The 22,718-nt window shown below is 34.5% G+C and overlaps 1 protein-coding gene across 7 annotated transcripts in view; it reads right to left on the bottom strand.

Moving 5' to 3' along the window:
* Positions 1–22,718, bottom strand: part of dlgap3 (discs, large (Drosophila) homolog-associated protein 3) — a 328,237-nt gene that overhangs the window by 234,781 nt on the left and 70,738 nt on the right. Inside the window, exon 1 of one of the 7 annotated variants that reach the window (XR_015515961.2) lies at positions 9,235–9,426. The exons of the other annotated variants lie outside the window; for them this stretch is intronic. The gene's annotated coding sequence lies outside the window, so the exon portion shown is untranslated. Of the gene's footprint in view, positions 1–9,234; positions 9,427–22,718 lie in introns of those variants that run through there. 7 annotated transcript variants of the gene reach the window in all.

Below are 22,718 nucleotides of genomic sequence, written 5' to 3'. Positions count from 1 at the left end.
TTTTCTTTTCAACAAAAATGTTTCAGGAAAAAAGAAAGGTTGCACCAACAATGTATAAATGATGCTTAAAAAATGTTAGACGATTGTCTGACTAAAATGTTACACAACTTTTTAGATTGATTGATTAATTGTGCTGGCATTTTACAAATGCTATTAAGGAAAATACTTGCTTAGTAATAATAAAGAAACATTATTTGAGAAATGGTTGTTCAAATCTTCAAGTCTAGAACATTAGAAAATGTGCTGTGAATCTTAGCTGGGATGACACTGACCTACAAACATGACCGGAAATTCTCAAAACATTGATATCAGTCGGCATTGACTGTTCCATTAACATTTTAGAATTTTGCTCATGCATTATTTCTACTTGATCTTGTTCTATCTGTGTGATATTTCAGTGCTTTTCTAAAGATACATTTTTTGTCAACTGCTTCAGCATGAAGCCTATTTTAACAACAATTCAGCAAGCTAATATTGGTTGTGAATCAGATTATGATTTAAATGCACAGCTTTGATGTCTTTGCAGGAACATAGAATATTCATTCAGAAGTTACACAAGAGAAACTTCACAGATCTCAGCCCAACATACAGCAAACTTCCATTAACTAGAGAAATGGACACTTTAATCTACTCTCGCTCTCTCTAAGCGACTCCAGCGCCTCACAATAACAAAGAAACTGTAAATGCTAGTTCAGCCGTCTTCTCTGCACCAAACCTTTAACAATCTCCTGTCATTTTCTCTTCCATGCATCCAGCGTTCAGCCAAGGGGGAAAACAAGCTTTATTCTGTTTGTTCACAAGTTTGTTCCTTCAGAATTTGAGTTTGTTTCTGCACTATTGCCATCGAATCAATTTCATCACCCAAGTGGGAAGAAAGTCACCAATAATGCCACCTACGCTTGGTCTGCAATGGCTGAAAAGTTGTTTAGTGAATGGTTTACCGCTCCAAACACTGTCAGTCTGCCCTTGAAGCTGCTTGTTGTCGGTCCACTTTTTTGCCGATTTTCGTCCCCAGAGTTCGGGAAGACATTAGGAGGATAACATTTATACACACAAATATGCATACGCACAGACTCGCACCATTTTAAGCTGTCTGGTCTGTCATTCCCTGTCATTGTGTCTTTGTGGAGCTCCATCTCAAAGCTGACATGATCCCAGAGAGACCATGTGAAAAGAAGATATAGAAACAGAAACAGTAGTGTCAGGTCAGAGGACAGAGTGAGTGGACATCTAAAAGACAGCAAATTTAAGTTGTACTTTTGTCAATGTTAAAGAAAAAAAGTTTCTCATATTTCAGTTTATACAACAGCAACTGTAGATGTTAAGCTTTGTTTTGTAGGCAACTAGGGTTTGTAGCTAGTGAATGTGATGTCAGTTTCGGCATCAATTATTATTCGTATGTTTATGTTTTAATGCCATATCAGCAGCATTGGCTGTTTTCATGGAAACACTTGTAGTAAATATTTAATAATTTACAATCATAACTGTTTCTTAATAATCATTGTACAAATATATATATATATATATATATATATATATATATATATATATATATATATATATATATATATATATATATATATATATATACACATACAAATTACAACAACACTGACAAAGTCATACAAGTTGTTCCAATTTGATCAGTGATAAATACTCAAAACTTCTCCAGAATCAAGGTGTCAAACTTAGTTCCTGAAGGGCTGCAGTTCTGCACAGTTTAGTTCCAACCCTAATCAAACACATCGGATCAAACTAATTGAGTGCTTTCAGCTTGATACCGAATGCAACAAACTATTTAAGTTCAAAAACTAATCCTATCCAGTACTGTGAACTTTATCCATTTGAGTAAAAGAAGCAATTGAGCACAGTAAGACCCAAATAATGAAGAAAACTCCAACTGAGTACTGTATACCTAATTTGTTAAGGCAACTCAAACCGTTTGAGAAAATCGATTACAACAAACCATTTGAGTTAAAAAAAAAAACGAATCTATATGAGTACTGTGACTTTACTCTATTTAAGTTGAAGTAATGAGGTATTTAATTAACTTATTATCTTCAACATTGAGTTCAAGACTCTTTTCAAATGAGTAGAATTAACTTTCAGTCAATTTTGAGTTAACTACACTCATTTTATTTGATAAGGTTGACTGTTGGGTTTTACAGTGTACAGATAGGTGTGTCTAAGCAGGGCTGAAACTTAACTCTGCAGGGCTGCGGCCCTCCAGGAACTAAGTTTGACACCCCTGCTTAAGAAGATGGATTTTTTAAACATTTGCCTTAAAATATTTTCTAAATAAAAGCATTATCTAATATAATTTAAAAATATGAATTATATTAAAATATGTTTTATGATCAAAATATTCATATACAAGTCACAAAAAGGTCTTTTCTTAGTTTTAGCTTCAGACCTACAGCACAGGCTCATTGGAAATATGTGCTGCAGCCTACATTTTATGTGAATCTGCTAAAATGCACTAAAACATTAACTTGATGGCAGTTTCTCTGTAAAATGAATGATTCACATCATCTGTTAGTATGATGCCAACAGCTCTTGTTCCTTTTCATGAAAATGATAGGTACAGGAACTTATTATCCACAAATTTTCCACGAATTTTATTCATTTATTGGCAAACACCAAGCAAATACAGCTAAACAACGTAACGATGCCTATGATTTGTAATCAAATACATTTGCTTGACCTGTCTATCTCCATATACATAGCCTTTCTGGCGTGGTTAGTGGTCGGTTTTAGATGTGTGATGAAGCATTTAACATTTAAAATGTTAAATCAAGACAAAACTATCAGGTCAATTCACACATTCTTTTACGTTTGATTTAAAAACACGGTTGGGTTTAGGGAAGGGTTTATGTCAGTGGTTTACTAGGTAATCTGTACAACAATCCATGGCATATGCAAGAAGAACGTATGTCAAAAATGTGCAACAAAATGTAAACTTAGAAACATTACAGATTCGCGAAAAATTAGGCAGCGCCCTCTATTGGTCTTGATATCTAAAAAATGCAATGAAATGTATATGGAGCAACACATTTTATCTTTCAAAAAATATAGGCTGAAGCACAATTTTTTTTTCAGTGAGTCTGGGATGAAGAAGAGTGTGTACATACTGTACAAACGCAAAACAAAATATTCTACCCTTGAACACTACTGTGAACTTTTTTGCACTATTTAGTTTGGTCATAAGGTGCTGTTGTTCCACACGGGGGGAAAAAAACTAATGAAATGGACAAATATCTGCAACAATACATTCTTGTTTTAAAGGTGCATGTACTCATGATGTTTGGAGAGAACAAGCACAGACACCGGACAAAGAGGAATATTTGTAATCAACATGTTTCATGTGACTGCTATTTTACTTGTAAAACAAAATACAGTTTGGGTTTAAGCCGTTTCAACTCCGATTTGGGTAAAACAATGACAAACTCAACTCACCAAGTTCTGGCATTTGTTATTTAATTAATTCAAATATTAATCAAATATTTTTCATGTATCAACTGACCCTTGTTTAGACAATAATAGCAAAAGTATGATTTCTTTTTCAAGATTAATTGATAGACATCTTATACTGCTTAAATGAAAGGACAAATTTCCTCTAGCTTTTAATCACTGGATTAGGGATCTTATGTACCATCTTATAATGGAAAAAAAAATTGTACACCACCAAAGGTTGCAGTGAAAAGTTATATTGTTATTTGGCAGCCAGTGCTGACATTTATAGAGCAAAGGGATCCAAACTTAATATTTGCAGTTTGGCTGTTGTTTAATTGTTTCTCACATTTTTTCTTCCCTCCATTTTATTTTACATTTTTATCTATATTATTTTATTTCTATATTTTATATTTGCTAAGCCTATTGTGATGCATTGCAAGGTAAGTATTTCAAGAACTAGATCTTCTTTTGTATCTTTTATATAATGCAAATGATTTAAGGCCAGTAAAGCTTCACAAAGTCTAAACATTATGTGCAGGATTGGCAGAAAGTTCAATTTGGATCCTGATAGCAGAACAAACCAGTAGAGAATTGACCCATCATACAAGCCATCTATCTACTGTCAAGACTTTTATCACCGTAATCACATTTTTGCTTCGTAAGGAATCCATCACTACAGTATAAACCGCTGAAATCGACTGCAGTCTATATCAGACAAGACAACAAAGTCTCTTTACTGCAATTCAGGGATCACTGCTCAGTGCATGATCCACACAAGCCTTTTCATATGGTTGGATGAAGGGCCTATTTGGTCCCTTATAAATCAGGTGGGTAATTCAGTTTTCCAAGAAGTAGACAGAGTTTTACAGCAGTGCTTTATGGTTGAGAAAATGCTTTGATTGTCAGAAATATCAAAGAATATTCTCAAGAAAACCTTTAGGTACTCAGATATACAACCTTTCGCATACTTTAATCTTGTGTAATACAGTTTGATTCAGACTGTTATGAATGTCTTACATTATTTATACTCAAAGTCTGCTTGAGCCAGAGTTGTTGAGACTTTGATTTCAGTAAGCTGATGCACTTCAAAATGAAATGGAATATTGAGTAGGGGCGGAGCTTTCTTTGTGCACACCATTGCCTCATAGTAAAAACCAATGACCTCTGTAGATTACAGCGAATAGTTCGGACTGCTGAACGCATCACTGGCACTATCCTTCCTACACTTCAAGAACTGTACTCTTCCAGAGAGTGTAAAAGGGCTTGCAAAATCACTCTGGATGACTCACACCCAGCACACTACCTGTTTCGAACTGTTACCGACTGGTCGGCGACCAAGCAAAAAAACAACCAGACAGGAATAGTTTCTTTCCTCAGGTCATCTACCTCATGAACAATTAAATATTCCCCAACTGTGCAATAAACATGTGCAACACCTTATATCAATATACAATCAATTCTTTCTCCATTCGCATTACTACACAGCACTGTATAACCTGTATATTTATAACAAATATGTACATACAATTGAACATCCAGATTTTTTTTGACTAACTGCATCTCTGTTTAATGTCTATCATATTTCTTTTCTCCATATTTATTTTGTGTTGTCAATTGTCACTTTATTTACACTGAAAGCTTCTGTAGCCAAAACAAATTCCTTGTGTGTGTGAAGCACACTTGGCAATAAAACTGATTCTGATAACAGGGGTGTGGCTAAGTACATTATGGACAAAAACACCCCAAACACGGAAGCAAAAGTTCAGACTTTGATTGACGATTACCAAAACAAACAACTTTTCAGTGGATTACCTTAACAAAGATTAACAATCTCCACTAGTAAAATAATCATTGTAAATTATGAATTCATACACCATGTATAATAAAATAGTATAGAATACACAAGACGTGTCACTTGTTTAATTTCCAGTGGGGAAAAGTGTAACGATCAATGTCAAAAATGAAGCCCCGCCTTCTAGTGCAAGAGCCAATCAACGATCGTTACAGACTGACAATTCTCAGATGTATGCTTTTATGACAGTTTATGTAGTCAACAAACCCTGGACAACAAACATTGCTGTTTTTTTTTTTTTTTTAAAGAAGTCTAATAGACGTCTAAACACTCGTATTGGCTAAAACAAGGTTCAATTTGGGCTGTCAGTGAAAATCTAATAGAAGTCTAAGAATAGGACAAAACTAGACTCGTCATCAAATAAACAGAAATGATTGACTACACATAAAGTCTGTCTATTTAATGACTAGGCTAGTTTTGGGCTATTCTTAGATGTTTATTGGATTTTCCCTGACAACACAAATTAAGCCTTGTTTTAGCCAAGATGACTATGTTTAGATGTCTATTAGACGTCGATTAACAAAATTGTTTGCTGGGTGGAATCTCAGTCAATACTTGCTTTACAATTTAAGAAATATTTCCACATAAAGCTTGAAATCCTCTAACAGACGTTTCTGGTTTTATAATCTCTATTAAACGAACGAAAGGTACAGTCTGTCCTTTCAAAAGCACATCACATGACAGCAGCAACTTCTCAAACTTCTCAAACATAAAGCAAACTTGTAAACAAAGAGTCGCTTTCATTTCTGGAGGAGATTCGCCATCAAGACCAATTTGTGAATTACTTCAGAAGAGCAGCGTGATCAGACGATCATTATCCAGAGGATGATAATGTGTAGAATGAATGAGGTCGGAGACGTGATCTCGTTCCTTTCGAGTGCGCATGCGCATTAGCTAGGGCAACCTGACAAAATGCTGATTTTGTTTATCAATGTTTAGAAGCTAAACTTATGAGACGATTGTTGTTTAACTTTATCGGTGATTTCAAATATGTTTTGTAATCGTTAGCCTGGCTAACAGTTTTGGAGAATTTGATGTTTGCTCATTCAGACAGAATGCATGAGCATAAAGCCTGAGAGGTGTTTCTAAACTAAACAGACTTTGGTATTATAGAAGATGTACACCTCTGATTAAACACAAACTAGTCATCATGGATCAGAAATGTGAATATAGTAATGTTTTTTCCTCACCCAGTTTCACAAAAAAACTGCTTTTATAATTGGGTAAATTAGTTGCTAATTTACATTATATCCTTTGCGCAAAAAAAGGAGTATTTAATAAAGAAAATGTAAGCACAATGGTCTGGCCCACCACACACATTGTGTGATGAAAAAAATATTCTGTTATACTATAAAAAGGTAAAAATAATACAAATTCATAAGAATTAGTTATTAATTCATCAATTCAACACACTGAACTGGCATATATATATATATATATATATATATATATATATATATATATATATATATATATATATATATATATATATATATATATGTTCCTAAACACAAAAAAATATTATATTTAAATGCAACTTTTATATAAGTCTCCAACTAAAGCAAAAATATTCCACCTCGTCATGTTTTTTTTCTGTCTTGCGGGTTCTCAGAAGTCTGACATATGTTTTCAGTGTACACCTGCAGTGTGCTGTCAGAATAGCTCAGATTTGCTCTTTTTTATTTAGCGATATAAAAACAGCTCCCTTCACACAAGTCTTTTCAACTTCTGCCTTTCTCGCCACACCAAACATTAGGACCAGCCTTCAGCCCAGCAGAACATCAAGCAAGTCGGACTTGGATATACCATCATGTTTCTTGCACGTCAGTCCATTTACAGAAGTGAGACTGGGTGGGAAGGCAGAAAGAGACAGATGAAAAGCAAGCAATAAAGTAAAGGAGAGGGAGGAAAGCTGGCATCTGTTAGCGTCCAGCCACAGTGTGGGACTGATAAATCCAAAAGCGCTTGACTCCTGCCAGCCGCACACCTTTCAATTACCCAGCATGCCTGCCTTTGAGATTAATGAGGACTCTGGGTGAATCCCAAATTCTGGCAACAGGGCCCTGCTCCAAAAACAAGTAATAGGGAAGAAAAATGAAAAAGCAGAACTAGCTGCTCTAGCAAAAAAGCGAAAGCTGAGAAACAGATAACAACACAAAGAAAGCCTAAAAATCAAATGACATCTAGTTTGCTGGTTTAAATTACATTGAAAACATTGTTTATTATGAATTCTTGTCAGAAATTCTATTAGAAATTAAGTTTACCCTGTAGTATCTCATTGGAATCTTAGAATCTGAAATCTTAATAGATTTTTACAATCTAATGCTAACACTTCTTCCAATTTATACAACAGTTCTGTCTGGTTCTCAAATCTGATTGGCGGATAGCTGTGAGATATTAAAGTAATATTAGCACTCTTCACCCTTGTGTATTACTCCATACAAGTGGCAAGCAGAGAACTAGTTTGACAAATATTGCAACTGTTGGACAACATAATGTACTTTGTACTGGTTTATTTATAAGGATGGATATTTTAAAATGTTTATAATTCCGAAGACTCAGTGCGTTAGTGGCCATCCCGCCATGCTAAGCAGAGCAAAGATGGTTGGCTTCCACTACAAGATGGCGACAGAGAGCGCATAATAATTAAAAGAGAAATATTGGGAAATCTCTGTAGACTGATGGCATTTCATGCCGTTCAGCCTTATAGTCCTAAAATGTTAGCAAAATCACCTGTTTTGTCATCACATTAGAAATTATGCTAGAGAATTATTCAAACATTAGCTCTAAAGTGTCGTTGGTGAATGAGCAATGGTTTCTTTTGTTCTGACGATCATCTGCAGATGTGTATGAATGGCGGAAGAGAGTAGTTCCTCTTACAAAAGGGTTTTTGAGACTCTGCGTTTGATTTTCTTTTTTAAATACACAATTAGGCTGTTGAACTGTTGTATAAATGCAATATCACACTCATAGCAGTGGAATATGGCTGTATATCATCCCTGGTGGAACACTAAGGCACTCAGCCTTTGACCTCAAGCCAACACATGCCTCCCACCAGTGCCAATATGCAGGCATACTGCACTGCTACACGTGTGGTATTGTTCATGTATTCTATATGAGCAAACTGCAAGAAAACAATTGAAGAATAGCACTATTTGTTTAATAAACAAATATGAAAAATCACACCCTTGGGACTCAAAAGTCCAGATTGAATGTTAAACTGATATAGAAGTAGAAAGATAGAAGTAGAAAAAAGGTTTCCTAGAGGGAAAAGTTCATAGAAATTAAGCTAAAAATTAAGAAAAACAACCCCAACCCTTACAAAAATAAACCACAGTTTTATGAAAGAAAACATAGTAACCATGTTTTTGTTTTTTTATTGGCAGACAAACTTTAACATAACCACAATTTTACTGTAAATACTATGGTTAAACAATATGGTCAGTGTAGCAAAATCATGTTTGATTTGTGGTTACATGATATAAATGCAAAACCAAAGACTTCAAGATGTATTTATCATAAAGCCATGGGTACATTTTATAAAGAAAATGCCAAAATGGACAAAATTAATGACGGAATAAAACGTTAGCATAGAAAATGGAAAGTATAGTACAGTTTTAGAGACACTCGATGAGGAAGACGCTGAGCAGAAGAGTGAAATTATACAAGCGACAAATACAGCAGATGATAGAGCTGGAGGCTTGGAAGCGAGCTCACGGTTGCCAACATGGGTATCAGGAGCCCCATTATATCTCCTACCACTGCTAGCCCTAGCGCTTGGATGTTTAACCTCACAGTACGATGCCCGTTCTGTCTCTGTGTGCCCTGTGGATAATCACATGAAGCCCTGCTGGACCATATCAAACAGTGACGCATACACAAACGTCATCCTAGCATCCCACAAAGTCCTAACCTCTAACTGAACTTACCATTTACACATTCTTTAATCATATCTGCTTACTTCCAGGTGGCAGATGCCAAACAGCAATTGATTTATCCTGTTGTTGCTGGTTGAAAACGGTTCTTGAGAGGCTCACTTGCTGTTCCATAATGCTATCTTACTAAAGGTTCTGTAATAAAGCCTGGCGCTGTAATCCAATTATAATAGTCCATAATACACTGGTGATTACAGTATGCGCTGGTCGTCTACAGTAGTGCTCTAATATGGCTGCTAATCACTTCATGCACAAAGTGCTTTTGTCTGGAGAATGAAAAGTTATTGCCTGTTGCTGTCATTAGCGAGAAGCGATGTTAGGCTACATACAAACTAGTCTCTCTGTTGTCGGACAAGTGCACTGGTGGTACAAATTAGGTTGTTTGATTAAAGAAACTCATCTTTTGTAGATAGACCGCAAATGTTCTGCAGGTCACATGCGGACACAAGCGAGGGAACATCTTTTTCTCTTTGGATTTACTTTGATTTGGCCATAAATAATGTGCAGGACTCTTTTAGGAGTGTGGAAAATAGTCTTATGTTAATAAGGACTGTGAAGTACCACATTCAAAATCAATGAATAATTGACTAATGCACATTAGGCAGGCACAGTTTGCAGTAATTAAACTGTATTCAGTGGGAAATTAAATAGAACACAATGCAAGTTGGACTTATAAAAACACCAAGGATGTATCAATATTAAGCATATTGCAATAAGCAGGTTATATATATATATATATATATATATATATATATATATATATATATATATATATATATATATATATATATATATATATATAAAAATATATATATATATATAAATATATATATATATATATATATATATATATATATATATATATATATATATATATATATATATACACAGTTGAAGTCAGAATTTTTTCTTTTTTCTTTATATTTTCCAAATAATGTTTAACAGAGCAAGGAAATTTTCACAGTATGTCTGATAATATTTTTTCTTCTGGAGAAAGTCTTGTTTGTTTTATTTCGGCTAGAATAAAAGCAGTTTTAATTTTTTTTATAAACCATTTTAGGGACATTTTTATTAGCCCGTATTATGAGCTAATTTGTTTTTCGATAGTCAACAGAACAAAACATTGTTATACAATACCTTGCCTAATTAACCTAGTTAAGCCTCCAAATGTCACTTTAAGCTGTCTTGAAAATATCTAGTAACATTTTATGTATTGTCATCATAGCAAAGATAAAATAAATCTGTCATCAGAAATGAGTTATTAAAACTATTATGATTAGAAATTTGTTGAAAAAAATATTCTCTTCATTAAAAAAAAAATTGGGGAAGAAATAAACAGAGGGGCTAATAATTTAGGGGGGCTAATAATTTTGACTTCAACTATATATACAGTTATACATATTGCAGTGTTTATTTATATTTGTTATAGTCTGTAATTTAAAATACAGTCGTCCATTGTTAAGTAAGAAATAATGTACTTTTCTCGCAGCATAAAGCCCGACAGGCTTAACATCCACCAAGATGTAAATTATCCCGCTTATTGCACAACTATCTGACCAAAATGAGTAAACAGTTAGACCTAAATCCACTTATCTGTGCTAATAATTCACTGACTCTTTAAATTAAATGTGATGCGAACAGAAAGAAAAATAGCTGAATGTGGCCCTTAGTCAGTAAGTGACAAGATGACACCAAATAGTCAAGAACAGCGGCATAAACGATAAGCATATGAATATAGTTGAATATGAATATACTTACTGTAACGGTCAAGAGGATTTGTAATACCTAGATGAGCCGGTGTTATTAGTTTCAGCTGTTGGATTATTCAATGCTATCTCACGACAATTCGAAACATTTTGATTTAGTGGCTAATTCGTTTAAAATTGTATGATCTCATTCAATTTTGTATGATTTGCTCATACCCCAATGACAGTTGGGTTTAGGGGCGGGGTTGGGTTTCACACCTCTTTTTTAAAATCGTATGACCTTTTGTACGACTAAACTAGCCACTAAACTGAAAAAACGTAAGATAGTTACGTTTCCTCATGGGATCAGGCTGGATAATTAGATGGCTTTCTGGAATGCTTGAGCCTATCACTTTTGGTGATTGGTCAGACCAGTTCTTGGCTGTTTGACGCCATCTTGAGACTGAATAATACAACAAGTAGATTAGTGTTAGCCCCCCCCCCCCCCCCCCCCTTTTTTATTTTCTTAATTCAAGCTTTAAGTTTAATTAAGGTATAAATATTCTATTACAGCTCAATGTTTTATGTCTAATTATTTATTTTTGTGGCAACATATTTTGTAATAACCAGGATAATGTACATCCAGTCAATTGTTATTTACATAATTAATTAAAACTTAATTTAATAAATTAAACTTAATAAATTTGCAGCATTTCTATCTTTTTATTAAATTATGTAATGAAATGACAAATGTATTACATTCGCTACTATTTTACCTTAATAAATACAAAATATATACAAAAATATTTCAGAAATTGCTAGTAATTTTTACTTTTCATTATAAAGCATGTCAAAATATCCATTTGAAGCAGAAAGATTAAAACATTATTATTTTTATTTTTATTTTTTATTTTTTACTTTGACATAATTTCAGTAATCATCTAGTCATCCAGAATGGTGGTCTGAGATCTGGAGTGTAAATGTACCTGTTTTAAAACAAATCATGCATAATTCCAGTACAAAAAAAAAAAGGAATATTCTTCCTAGTCCTAAGCCGAGGACATGTCATTTTCTGGTGATTTACGCTGGGACTTTGTGAAGCGGAGTCTAGGGGAAAACAGGCTTCCAGCAGGACTCAGGCTGAGGCAGAAGCGGCACTGATAGACGACACACTCGCTCACACAATGTGGTCAGAAGACAGAGCTCTTAATGTTAACAGCTTAAATCTACAGCCAGCCTGCGAACCTTCCCTCCCACAGCGCTGAAACAATGCAGATTCATTCTATTTCTAAGAAAACAGATCTCAACAGAGTGAACCATACAGCCTATATGCTTCAAATCATCTGCACTAACCATATTATAGTCATATTATTTTCCTCCTTGTATGCTCTACACAAAGCTTTATATCTTGATTTTATATTTCCTTGCTTTCACTCAAGGGTCATTTTTTATTGTCAGCCTTCAGAGGCTGGCTGGTAATCATGAGATTAATTAATAGATTATTTTTTTAATTATTTGATTGTTGCTGATGGCAGAGATATTCTTTTTAACTAAAAATAATGAAATAATGAAAGAATAACAAAAACTAAATTAGAATATATATATACATAGTTCCTGAATCTGATTGGCTGATGCGATATACTGCAAATAACAGCACTCGTACAGCCTCTTCACCCTTCCCTCCTCTACCTGCATACAGCAACAGGCAGAGGACACTTTACAGTTTGACAAATATTGCTGCTGTTGGACAACATAATGCACTTTTGAGGCTTTTTAGTTGAGAATGTAGTTGTTTATATTCCAACTATGCAGTTTATTAATAAAGATGTTTTAAAATATTTATAATTTTGGAGCATCGGATTCAGTGCATCGGCCACCATCAACCTAAGTAGAAAAAAGAAAGGGACGGTTGAGGTTCCACCCCAAGATGGCAACATAATACGGCCTTATGGGAGAAAAACAGCATTTTCTCAGCATACGCTTTAAACTGCAGCTAAACAAATCATTACAGAACAGGTAAGTCACATTTTAAGTTGATCTCTGTTTTTTGTATTTTGTAGTGCTGTATGTTTACCATAGTAACTATTGTTTGCTTTGCTTCGGCTTTTTTGGAGTTAATTATCATGATATCCTGATTTCTACAGAGAAATACTGTGAAATGTCTGTAGATTGATGCCATTTCACGTCATTCAGCCTTATAATCCTAAAATGTCAACAAAATCACCTGTTTTGTCATCATTTTAGACATTACGCAAGAGAATCATTCAAATACTTTCTCTAAAGTGACATTGGTGAAGTAGCAATGGTTTCTTTTTCTGTTCTGTCTGTCAGCTGCAGATGTGAACAAAATAAAATAACTATTCTTTTTAAGTTTTTAATGGAAAGATTAATATTCTTTGGAGTTAAATTTTGCAATTTTTAATGAGATAATAAAAATAATAATAATAAATGTTTATTTGTGCAGCAAATCAGAAATGCATAATGATATATGACGGATCACGTAACTGGAGTAAGGATGATAAAGAAATTCTGCTTTGAAATCGCAAGAGTATATTACATTACAAAATATATTTATATAGAAAACCGTTATCTTATGAGGTAAAGTCATTACAAAATGCAACTGTTTTAGCTGTTCTTTGGATCAATAATATGCAGAATAGATTTCTTTAAATAAAAAAAAACATTAAAATTCTTACTGTTCCTGCTAAAATCCTTAATCACTGCCACATTTCAATTTTATGCCTGAACATTTGCTTTAATATTGACAGCACTTAAGTTCTCCTCAAATTGAGCATGGCACTGCTGCTCGGATGCAGATTATTCATGTTGGGATTGAACTCAAAGCACTTAACGAATCTCCAACTCGTCAGGGTTTTATTGCAGCATGTATAGATTATCACACTACATACAGACACAGGCCTGTTCAAGTGAACGGCTGAGGGTGAAATACTGAGGGGCTGTGAGAGATGGAGATGTGCCTGCTGTCAGTCAGCTAAAGCCTGTTGGCAAACTGGAATATTGGATCCAGGAGCTGCCAGGGGAAGAGGAAGAGCATCTCATTCCTCAATGAAAGCAATGACACATTCCTGCCTGATGGACCAAACTGAAAATGACCACAGCAATTCCTAAGTATCCAGCTGCAAAAAAAAAAGAGGCCATTTATTTGTTTAATTTATAATAAAATATTAATATATGTTATTATAATTAATACAAATATAAAACATTTTTTTATATATTTCTAATAAGACAGACATTTATATAGTTTATATAGTTTATATTTATATATATATAGTTACATTGTTTTATAATTATATGACTTATAATAATATTTAATAATATAAAATAGAATATGTTTATATGGATTTACATCAACATAATCATTTATATATTTTTCTAGATTATTATAAATTATTTCTATGTTTTTTGTAAAAACATTTAGTTTAGGAATGCATTCAATTGCTCAAAAACAAAATTATATATATATATATATATATATATATATATATATATATATATATATATATATATATATATATATATATATATATATATATAAAATATTACAAAATTGATATATTTTACATTTTTCATTAATTCATTTTCCTATCCAGCTTAGTCTCTATTACAGGGGTTGCCACAGCAGAATGAACTCTATTTCACCATATGTTTTACACAGCGGATGCCCTTAGCTGCAAACCAGTATTGGAAATATTTTTGTTTGTTTGTTTGTTTGTTTGTTTGTTTGATTTTATTGGGGAGAGAGACTTTTAAGAGAGTTTGAACATTTCATTAAATAAACAATCCTAGAAAAAAATATATAGAAAAATACAGCATAATAATTCAATAATAATAATTAAATAATAATAATAATAATGATGCTAATGATAATAAAAAATTAATAGTAATGATAATAATGATAATAAATAATAATAATGATAATGATAATAATAATAATATCATTAATATTAATAAAAATAATAATAATAATAATTATTATTATTATTATTATTATTATTATTTTAGTTTTTTTGCATAAATTTAGCATATTAGAATGATTTGTGAAATAAAAGACTTCATGACACTGGCGTAATAATGATGAAAACAGCACTGAAGCACAGGAAAATGTACATTTTTTAAAGCCTTTTTGAATACAATGGGTCATTTTAAATTATGATCATATTCCCCATTGCTACTTATTATTATTTCAAAATTGTCATAACCCTCAACCTCCACTGTAGACACTATAGACAAATCAACTCATCAGATCAGACACTTTAAAGTGACGGTCTATTCCAGATCCAGCAACTAAAATCAAAAACAAACCAATTGCCTTTCCTTAACTTCAGAGTCCAGAAACCTGATGGGCACCAATGAGCTCTAAACTGCTGTAAAACTGCAGCTCTAATGACTTTGTGCTGTTTTTCATGTCCTCGACATTTAAATGACGCGTGTTTTTGCTGAGGAGCTCCAGAATGATCCAGTTGTTTCTGAGCTGTTTGGATGGGAGTTAATGAAGCCCTGGTGTCGGTGGGATGCCGGGAGACTGGGCCCCTGGGGGACTCATGCGGCCCCGGCTCTGCGGTAATAAGGCTGGACTGAAGGAGAACGGCGCTCCCTCCTCCAGCTTCAGCTAAACTCACTGATGCTTCCACTTTAATTGGACAATGGGGGTGCAAAACGCCACACACAATCAAAACAAAGTGCATGAACACACAAACAGCAACACACAAATCTGCACACACAGTGGATGAAGGAGAGGAAGAAATGCTGTACAAGCTACACTAAGCACAATGTCATAGGTGCATAGGTGTTAAAGCGGTAAATAACCCCTAAAAGGATTCAATGGATTTACTACATTGTTTTAAGGTAAGTGGTTACAAAGTATTTATGTGGGCTGAATTTAAACAAATTAAGTTGAACATTACTAAATGTAATTCATTTGTTCATATTCAGCCCATATAAATAGTTTGCAACCACCTTCCTTAAAAAAAAGTAGTAAATCCATTTTTTATTTCAGTGAAAGCACAACTATGAGACTTGAAGACAAGAGAAAATCTTTTGAAGACTGTTGAAAATTGGTAGACACTGACTTTATATTATAGAATATTATATTATAATCCATATTCTTTTTTTCCTACTGTATATGTTGGACGTAAAGTGTTCCTCCCCGTATGCATCACACTCCTTCTTATACAACCCAGACTCATTCTAATTACGTATTCCTATATACATTTCTGGAAAAAGCTAAATATGCCCCATGAGATACGTTTATCATTTTTATTTTTTGCAGTTTTTGTTTTCGCGAATCAACCAGAGGCCACTGTGTGCGCTTTTTCAGATCTCAAATTTCTCTTGCGCATGCGATTGGCGCCTACTGTTCTCATGTACTGTAAATCCATCAGAGGCCACTGTCGACAGACTTGACCCAACCAATAGTGTTTTAAAATTCACTGATTGAACCGCCCACCCACTTCACTAAACCCAAATGACCTACCTGCTTTCTGGAACTGTTTTTCACTGGACTCGAACCCCGTTGTTGCGGTCAACTCCAATCTGCGTGTCAAGTCCGCCGACGTACATATCGATAGGGTTGGGCGATGTCAACCAATTTGGCATCGTACGATGTCTAATGTGAAACATTGCGATGGACGATGGCATTGTCGTCATAGCCGGAGGAGAATTAATTATTTATGAATAATTAATTAATTTACAGCGAATGATTAATTTGTAGCCTACAGTTTCAACTACCTGACCTGCATGGTCTTTGTTTTACCCATAAACATAAATAGTCCAAAATATTAGTCATTGATGAGTTACCAGCTGTGTTTAATCAGTGTCAAAAAGGAACCGGTGTGTGTGAGGTTCATGCTGGGAGTTGTAGTTCATATATGTGGTGTGTTTGTGTGTTGTTTTTCAGCGATCTAGCTACTGTCACTGTAACAATACTCAAGAATGTTCCATTTTTATAAATGTAAATGTAAATAAAATGTAATAAAAAAATGTGTGAGAGGAGCTTGAAAAAAATAAATCAATTATATGAATAATATAAAAAAATGTGGCCAAAAAAACTATTTAATTATAAACAATATAAAAACTTAATTTTATAAATAAACAATTTATTATGTTACTACACTTTTATTACAAAATTACAATTATATTATAACAGAAATTAAACATTTTATTACTATTTTAAGGGCAACCTCTGCGTAAAACATATGCTGGATAAGTTGGCAGTTCATTCCGCTGTGGTTGCCACTGGTTAATAAAGGGACTAAGCTGGAAAGAAAATTAATGAATATATTGCATTTCTTAGTATCATCCCAGTAAAAGCTACTTTTTCTCCATTTACTAACAGCCACCACATCAATATTTCAGTGCTGTCTCTGTGGTTTATAGAGGTTGGCCGTGAGCGGACACTTCACATCACATCACACACACACACATTCCTATTAAATTCCTTATACTCTGGTCTCACCTTTACTTTTAACTATAACTGCATTGCACTGCTAAACCAATGTATGCAGTAAACTCCGCTCTGCATAATCTTCGGATTAAGTATCTCCTGGTCGCAGGTTTGTCGAGGTGAACTCAGGCTTTTAAAAGAGTCTGCTTGTTCGTTTTTGTGCTTGTGATGCATTGTCCCTCCTCTCCCGTTTCTTCACTCACAGCGGGCGTAAAACCCACGGGCAATGATATGTGGATTAAAGAGAGAAGAAGCTTCACAGGCGCTCGCCCTGATAACCTGTGCCAAAGCATAACCAATGCAGGAAAAGCAGCAGTCAGCATGATTGTGTTCATCTGAAGGGCCACAACACGCTCCTTTCTGACTCCAGAAAGCGCTCTCTCAGCAGGCTCATAATGACCGGAGATAGCCAAATATGAATCTCGGTATATGGATTTGTGCTTTTGTTGAAGGTTTGTCTTTTTGACTGACATATTTTTATGGGTGGTTATTCGATGTATATCTTACAATTGGAAATTTGCATGGTAATTGCAGTTACTTCTTTGCAGTCCGTCTTTGCAGTAACATTTTAAAAACTTTACTTAAAAGTTTAAACTTATTTGAAAATGGGTTTCCATATTTCCTGATGCCTTTTGCTTTATGAAATAATTATATAATTATTATATATGATATTTGACAAAATCTAACATTAATTAACTCATCTAAAAATGCCGAATCTAAAAAATGCTAAAAGCACAATATTTAAAAAATGTTAATATTTAATTAACTACACTGAAATTATGAAATGTGCACCATTTCTTCATTAAGAAAAAATTGTATACTGCAATTAAACAAATAAAAGCAAAACGTAAACATGTAAATAAATAAATAAAACAAATAAATAAAAAATATTTAAAACATTAGACACATTAAAACTTTAAAGCAGACACTTTTTATGCATTTATTAGGCTTTATATAAGTATACATAATCACTTTAAAAACATAGCTCTGACAAAAAAAAAATATGATAAAGAAAAAATATGCATAATAAACATAATTTTTCTCTTTTGACAACTTATGAAGACCTCTATGTCAATACTCTGTACATTAGTAATACTTTTATTATTCTGATGATTTCTAGAGATATTTTTGACGATGAAACCACTTCAGAAATGGCTGCGTGTTTTGCTTTTAGACAACCGTCTTTTACCAAAGACATTAAAGAGTGATAGCGTTTCACTCACTTTCACACACAATTAAACCCTTACAGCTCTGTAAGAAAATAATTAGAGATTATTCAATAGTTATAAATCATTAATCCCATATTAAACAATAAAAACACTGCAGGCCTGTTCAACACTACTTATATAAAAGCTTTGCATGGGTTGTGCATCTCCTATAAGCGTTTCAAACTGTAACTGCTGGTAATTAATGTGTTAAAGGTGTACAATACCCAGCTCTCTATTGAATAAACCATGCTCACACTAATGAGATCTCTCGACTAATGGCTTTTCGATGAAGTGTATCTTCACACACACACACACACACACACACACACACACACACACACACACACACACACACACACACACACACACATCCATAGGTTTCCATTGTTTATACACTGTACAACTCTGTATAATTCAACATTCTGTGTGAATAAGCCTTTTGAGAAATAAGGGCATCAGCAATGTCCTCATAATTCACCATCTCCTTGTAGTACATGTTTCACACTATTATGTATGGCCGTGAGCTGAGGGAAGCGAAAGACGAGAGGACCAGGCCTGGAACATGTTATGTTTGGTTTCAGTTTCTGTTAAGGTGTCTTTCATGAGGATATGTATGAATCAATAAATGAATAAAGTGTTTATATGTCTGTTGGTTCTCCAACTACTTTTTTCCGATGACTAGAAGCCATCAAAATATATTACACATGCCTATGTCATTATATACATTTGTGTTCTGATATCGAATGTTATCACTTGATTGAATAGTCGTTATCAGGGGTAATCAGCTGATGGATATGGGCGTCTACTGGTAGGCTCAGAAGGCTGTTATCAGTCATCCATGGTTAATCAGCTAATGATCACATACGACTGCAGCTGAAAGTTAATGAGAATTATTTATAGTATTTATTAAATTTCCCCTACCCCAACCCTAAACCCAATCGTCACAGTAATGTAAAAAACAGATCTGGATTTGGAGTCTTTCACAAAACAATTGCTAAGGTTTTTGGGGGGGACAGATTTTTTTTGTGTGTGTGCAATCATCTTTAAATTTGTAAAAAAAAATAAAAAAAATAAAAAAAGAGGGTATGACCAAGGTGTTACTTGTTAGAACTGTTCACTCCAGGACTCTTTTTGCTTTTCACTTTGCACTTTTCTCCAACATTTTCATACCTGTCAACATTGGGATGTGAAAATAAGGAAAATGCCCACCATGATAAGGGATCCACCCCCTCCTCCTTTAAAAAATCCCCAAATTACTAAACATGTTCATTTGGAGCTGTTTCATTGTAAATAAACAGTTAAATGGTTAGTAAAATGTTTTATTATCATTATTTTACAAAAGAAAAAATAAATATATAAATTAGCAGCAAATACATTAGCAAACAGTTCAGCTTATCAAAATTAATAGCTAAAATAATGAAATAGAATCAAGTTATCATATCTCATTAGCCATTTCTTCACTGTATATAGCTTACACATTCTGATTAAAGAGCAGCGAATGAATCTCTTATTTATTTAGATTTTTTTCATTTGATTATATTAAATTAGGTGTCACTTTAAACATGAACACATCTAGCAATATAATAAAGGCATTCTACTGCTTTCCTAACTTTTTATGCTCATTTAAGACGAAATTAGTTGTGTTTGAAAAAAAAAAACACCAAGATAGACATCTTTAGATATTATTATTAATTATATGTATGTCTGTTTAAACACGCAACCAAAAGCCAGACTTTCGCTCCGCTTTAAATCCCGTGTACAGAATCCGTTTGGGAAACAGCATCTATTTATCACTATGGAGCACGTCAGCTGACAGTCATGCACCATTATATGACTGTTTTGAGGATTGTATAGGAGGGGTGACGGCCCCTGTAATGAAAAGGAAGGGGAATCACACCGTTTTTATATTTATTTTAAAGTGTTTTTGTGCCTAAACAAAGCGAAAGCACAGAACAGACTCACATTTAAGAGCAAGGGGCGGCCCCTGGTGGTTTAGCAGTATGTGTTGCGTATAGGAAGGCTCGGCTCGGCTCTTTAATGTTTCTTTCCACCCTTCAGAGAAAGACTGAAAATACAGGAGAAATACGGGAAAATACCTTTACGGAATGATTGTGGGACAGAACTGTAAAATATGGGAGAATGCCGAGAAAAACAGGAAGGTTGACATCTATGCATTTACCGCCTTGTGACTAAACAAAGGGTGCCAATGCGATCGTGCACACCAATGCAAAAGAACACCACGCATAAAAGTGTCACTTTGAAAAAAACGCCTCATGCTCGTTTACTTATTTTTCAACAATCAGATTGCCACTTTTATTCACATGCCTGGAGCTACTGAAGTTACAGTAAACACCACATCGCTCAAGGGCATAACAGTATAGGTGTTCCCAGTTTCACTTTCATGCAATGAAGAAGATTTTGTAATGAACAAGGTGTCTGCACACACAGAGTTGTACAATAAGTGTAACAGCAACCACAAAATTGTCAGTAGGAGTGGAGAGTAGCAAATAGGATGTGATGGTGAGTTTCATTTCACTCGCAAATTCATTGGGCTGCATCCAATGTCAACCCAGGCTCATTCTGAAAACAAACCTATATAAACATTTCTTGAGAGCACCAAATACGTCCCAGGAGCTACATTTTTTTGCAGTTTTGTTTTCGCAAACCTGCCAGAGGCCGCTGTGCATGTTTTTTCAGATCCAATATTTCCCTCGCAAGTGCCATTAGTGCCTGCTGTTCGTGAGTAAATCCACCAGGGGCCACTATCGACCGACTGAATGACCGACTGACCCACCCTCCTCCTTCCCTAAACCCAACCATACGTACTTCTCGCTTAATAATTTGCAATCTCCAGAAATGTAAATAGGGCTACATTTTCAGAATGAGCCTCTGTTGTCTAATGCCAGGGTGTCATTTTGCGCATTTACTCTGCACAATGCCGATGAAAATCGCCTGGGTCTGAATTCAGAAAAACATCTCAAAAAGCATTACAGATAAACGTGAATGAACAGCGCCCTGGTGTGTATGAGCCTTTAATATGTTTTATTTAGGTGGACATGCCCTGTGTCCTCATAATTCAAAACACTCATACATAACCTGGTCCATCAACATTGGAGAGTCCTTGTAGAGTGACTAACCTACCCGTAAACCCAACTTCACAGGAAACCTTTTGCCAATGTTGAATGTCAAAAGACCCTGTTGAGTATGGTTTTATGCATTTTGAATTATGAGGACACGAATGGAAGGGGGGTCCTCATAAACCACCTATGTACCAAATATGTAACATCTAGGTCAGAGCCTTGTCATTGCACAATTGTCCTCGTAAACCACATAAACAAGCATACACACATACAAATCCTACAATATACACACACTAACATAAAGCTCTTAGACCAGGCATGTCCAAACTCGGTCCTGGAGGGCCGGTGTCCTGCAAAGTTTAGTTCCAACCCCAATCAGACACACCTGGCCTAGCTAATCAAGCTCTTACTAGGCTTTCTAGAAACATCCTTGAAGGTGTGTTGAGGCAAGTTGGAGCTAAAATCTGCAGGACACCGGCCCTCCAGGACCGAGTTTGGACACCCCTGTCTTAGACCAATGAATTCATTTTCTCATCACTATTTGAACAAACAATAAACACCACAAAATGAACGCACACAAAAACACCAAAGCTTTCCTTTCTCTTTCAACTAATACAAACAATGAAGACGGTGTTAAGTCAGAATACATTAACGTTTCATTAAATGCACCGAACGGATCCATTACCCAATGCTTGTGCCTTTGTGTCTTTTGAAAAAAAAAAAAAGGTTGGCAGAGTTTACACAGCATTTAAATTCACAAAGAATTGCCCGTAAATCCCAGCAAAACAAAGCTGTCAAGCATAATATTTATTAACCTCAACACCCTGTCGCTCTCTCTTTCTCTCTATTCCATATGCTTACTGGCGTTCAAAAACCAAATTAATTGCACTGTATACTTCAATTCATTTTCAGCTTTTTCAAGTGCGCTTCTCATTAATGCAGCATTGTTAACGCAATCTTTGCGTCTATTCAATAAATAGTGTTAATCAACACAGCTGAATGCAACTGCATCTCTTGTCATCAGGAGAGTACATCCGTGCCT

The sequence above is a fragment of the Danio rerio genome, chromosome 19 (assembly GCF_052040795.2).
Source record: "Danio rerio strain M-AB ecotype USA chromosome 19, GRCz13ab, whole genome shotgun sequence".
Taxonomy (NCBI): domain Eukaryota; kingdom Metazoa; phylum Chordata; class Actinopteri; order Cypriniformes; family Danionidae; genus Danio; species Danio rerio.
This window is presented reverse-complemented; position numbering and strand designations above follow the sequence as displayed.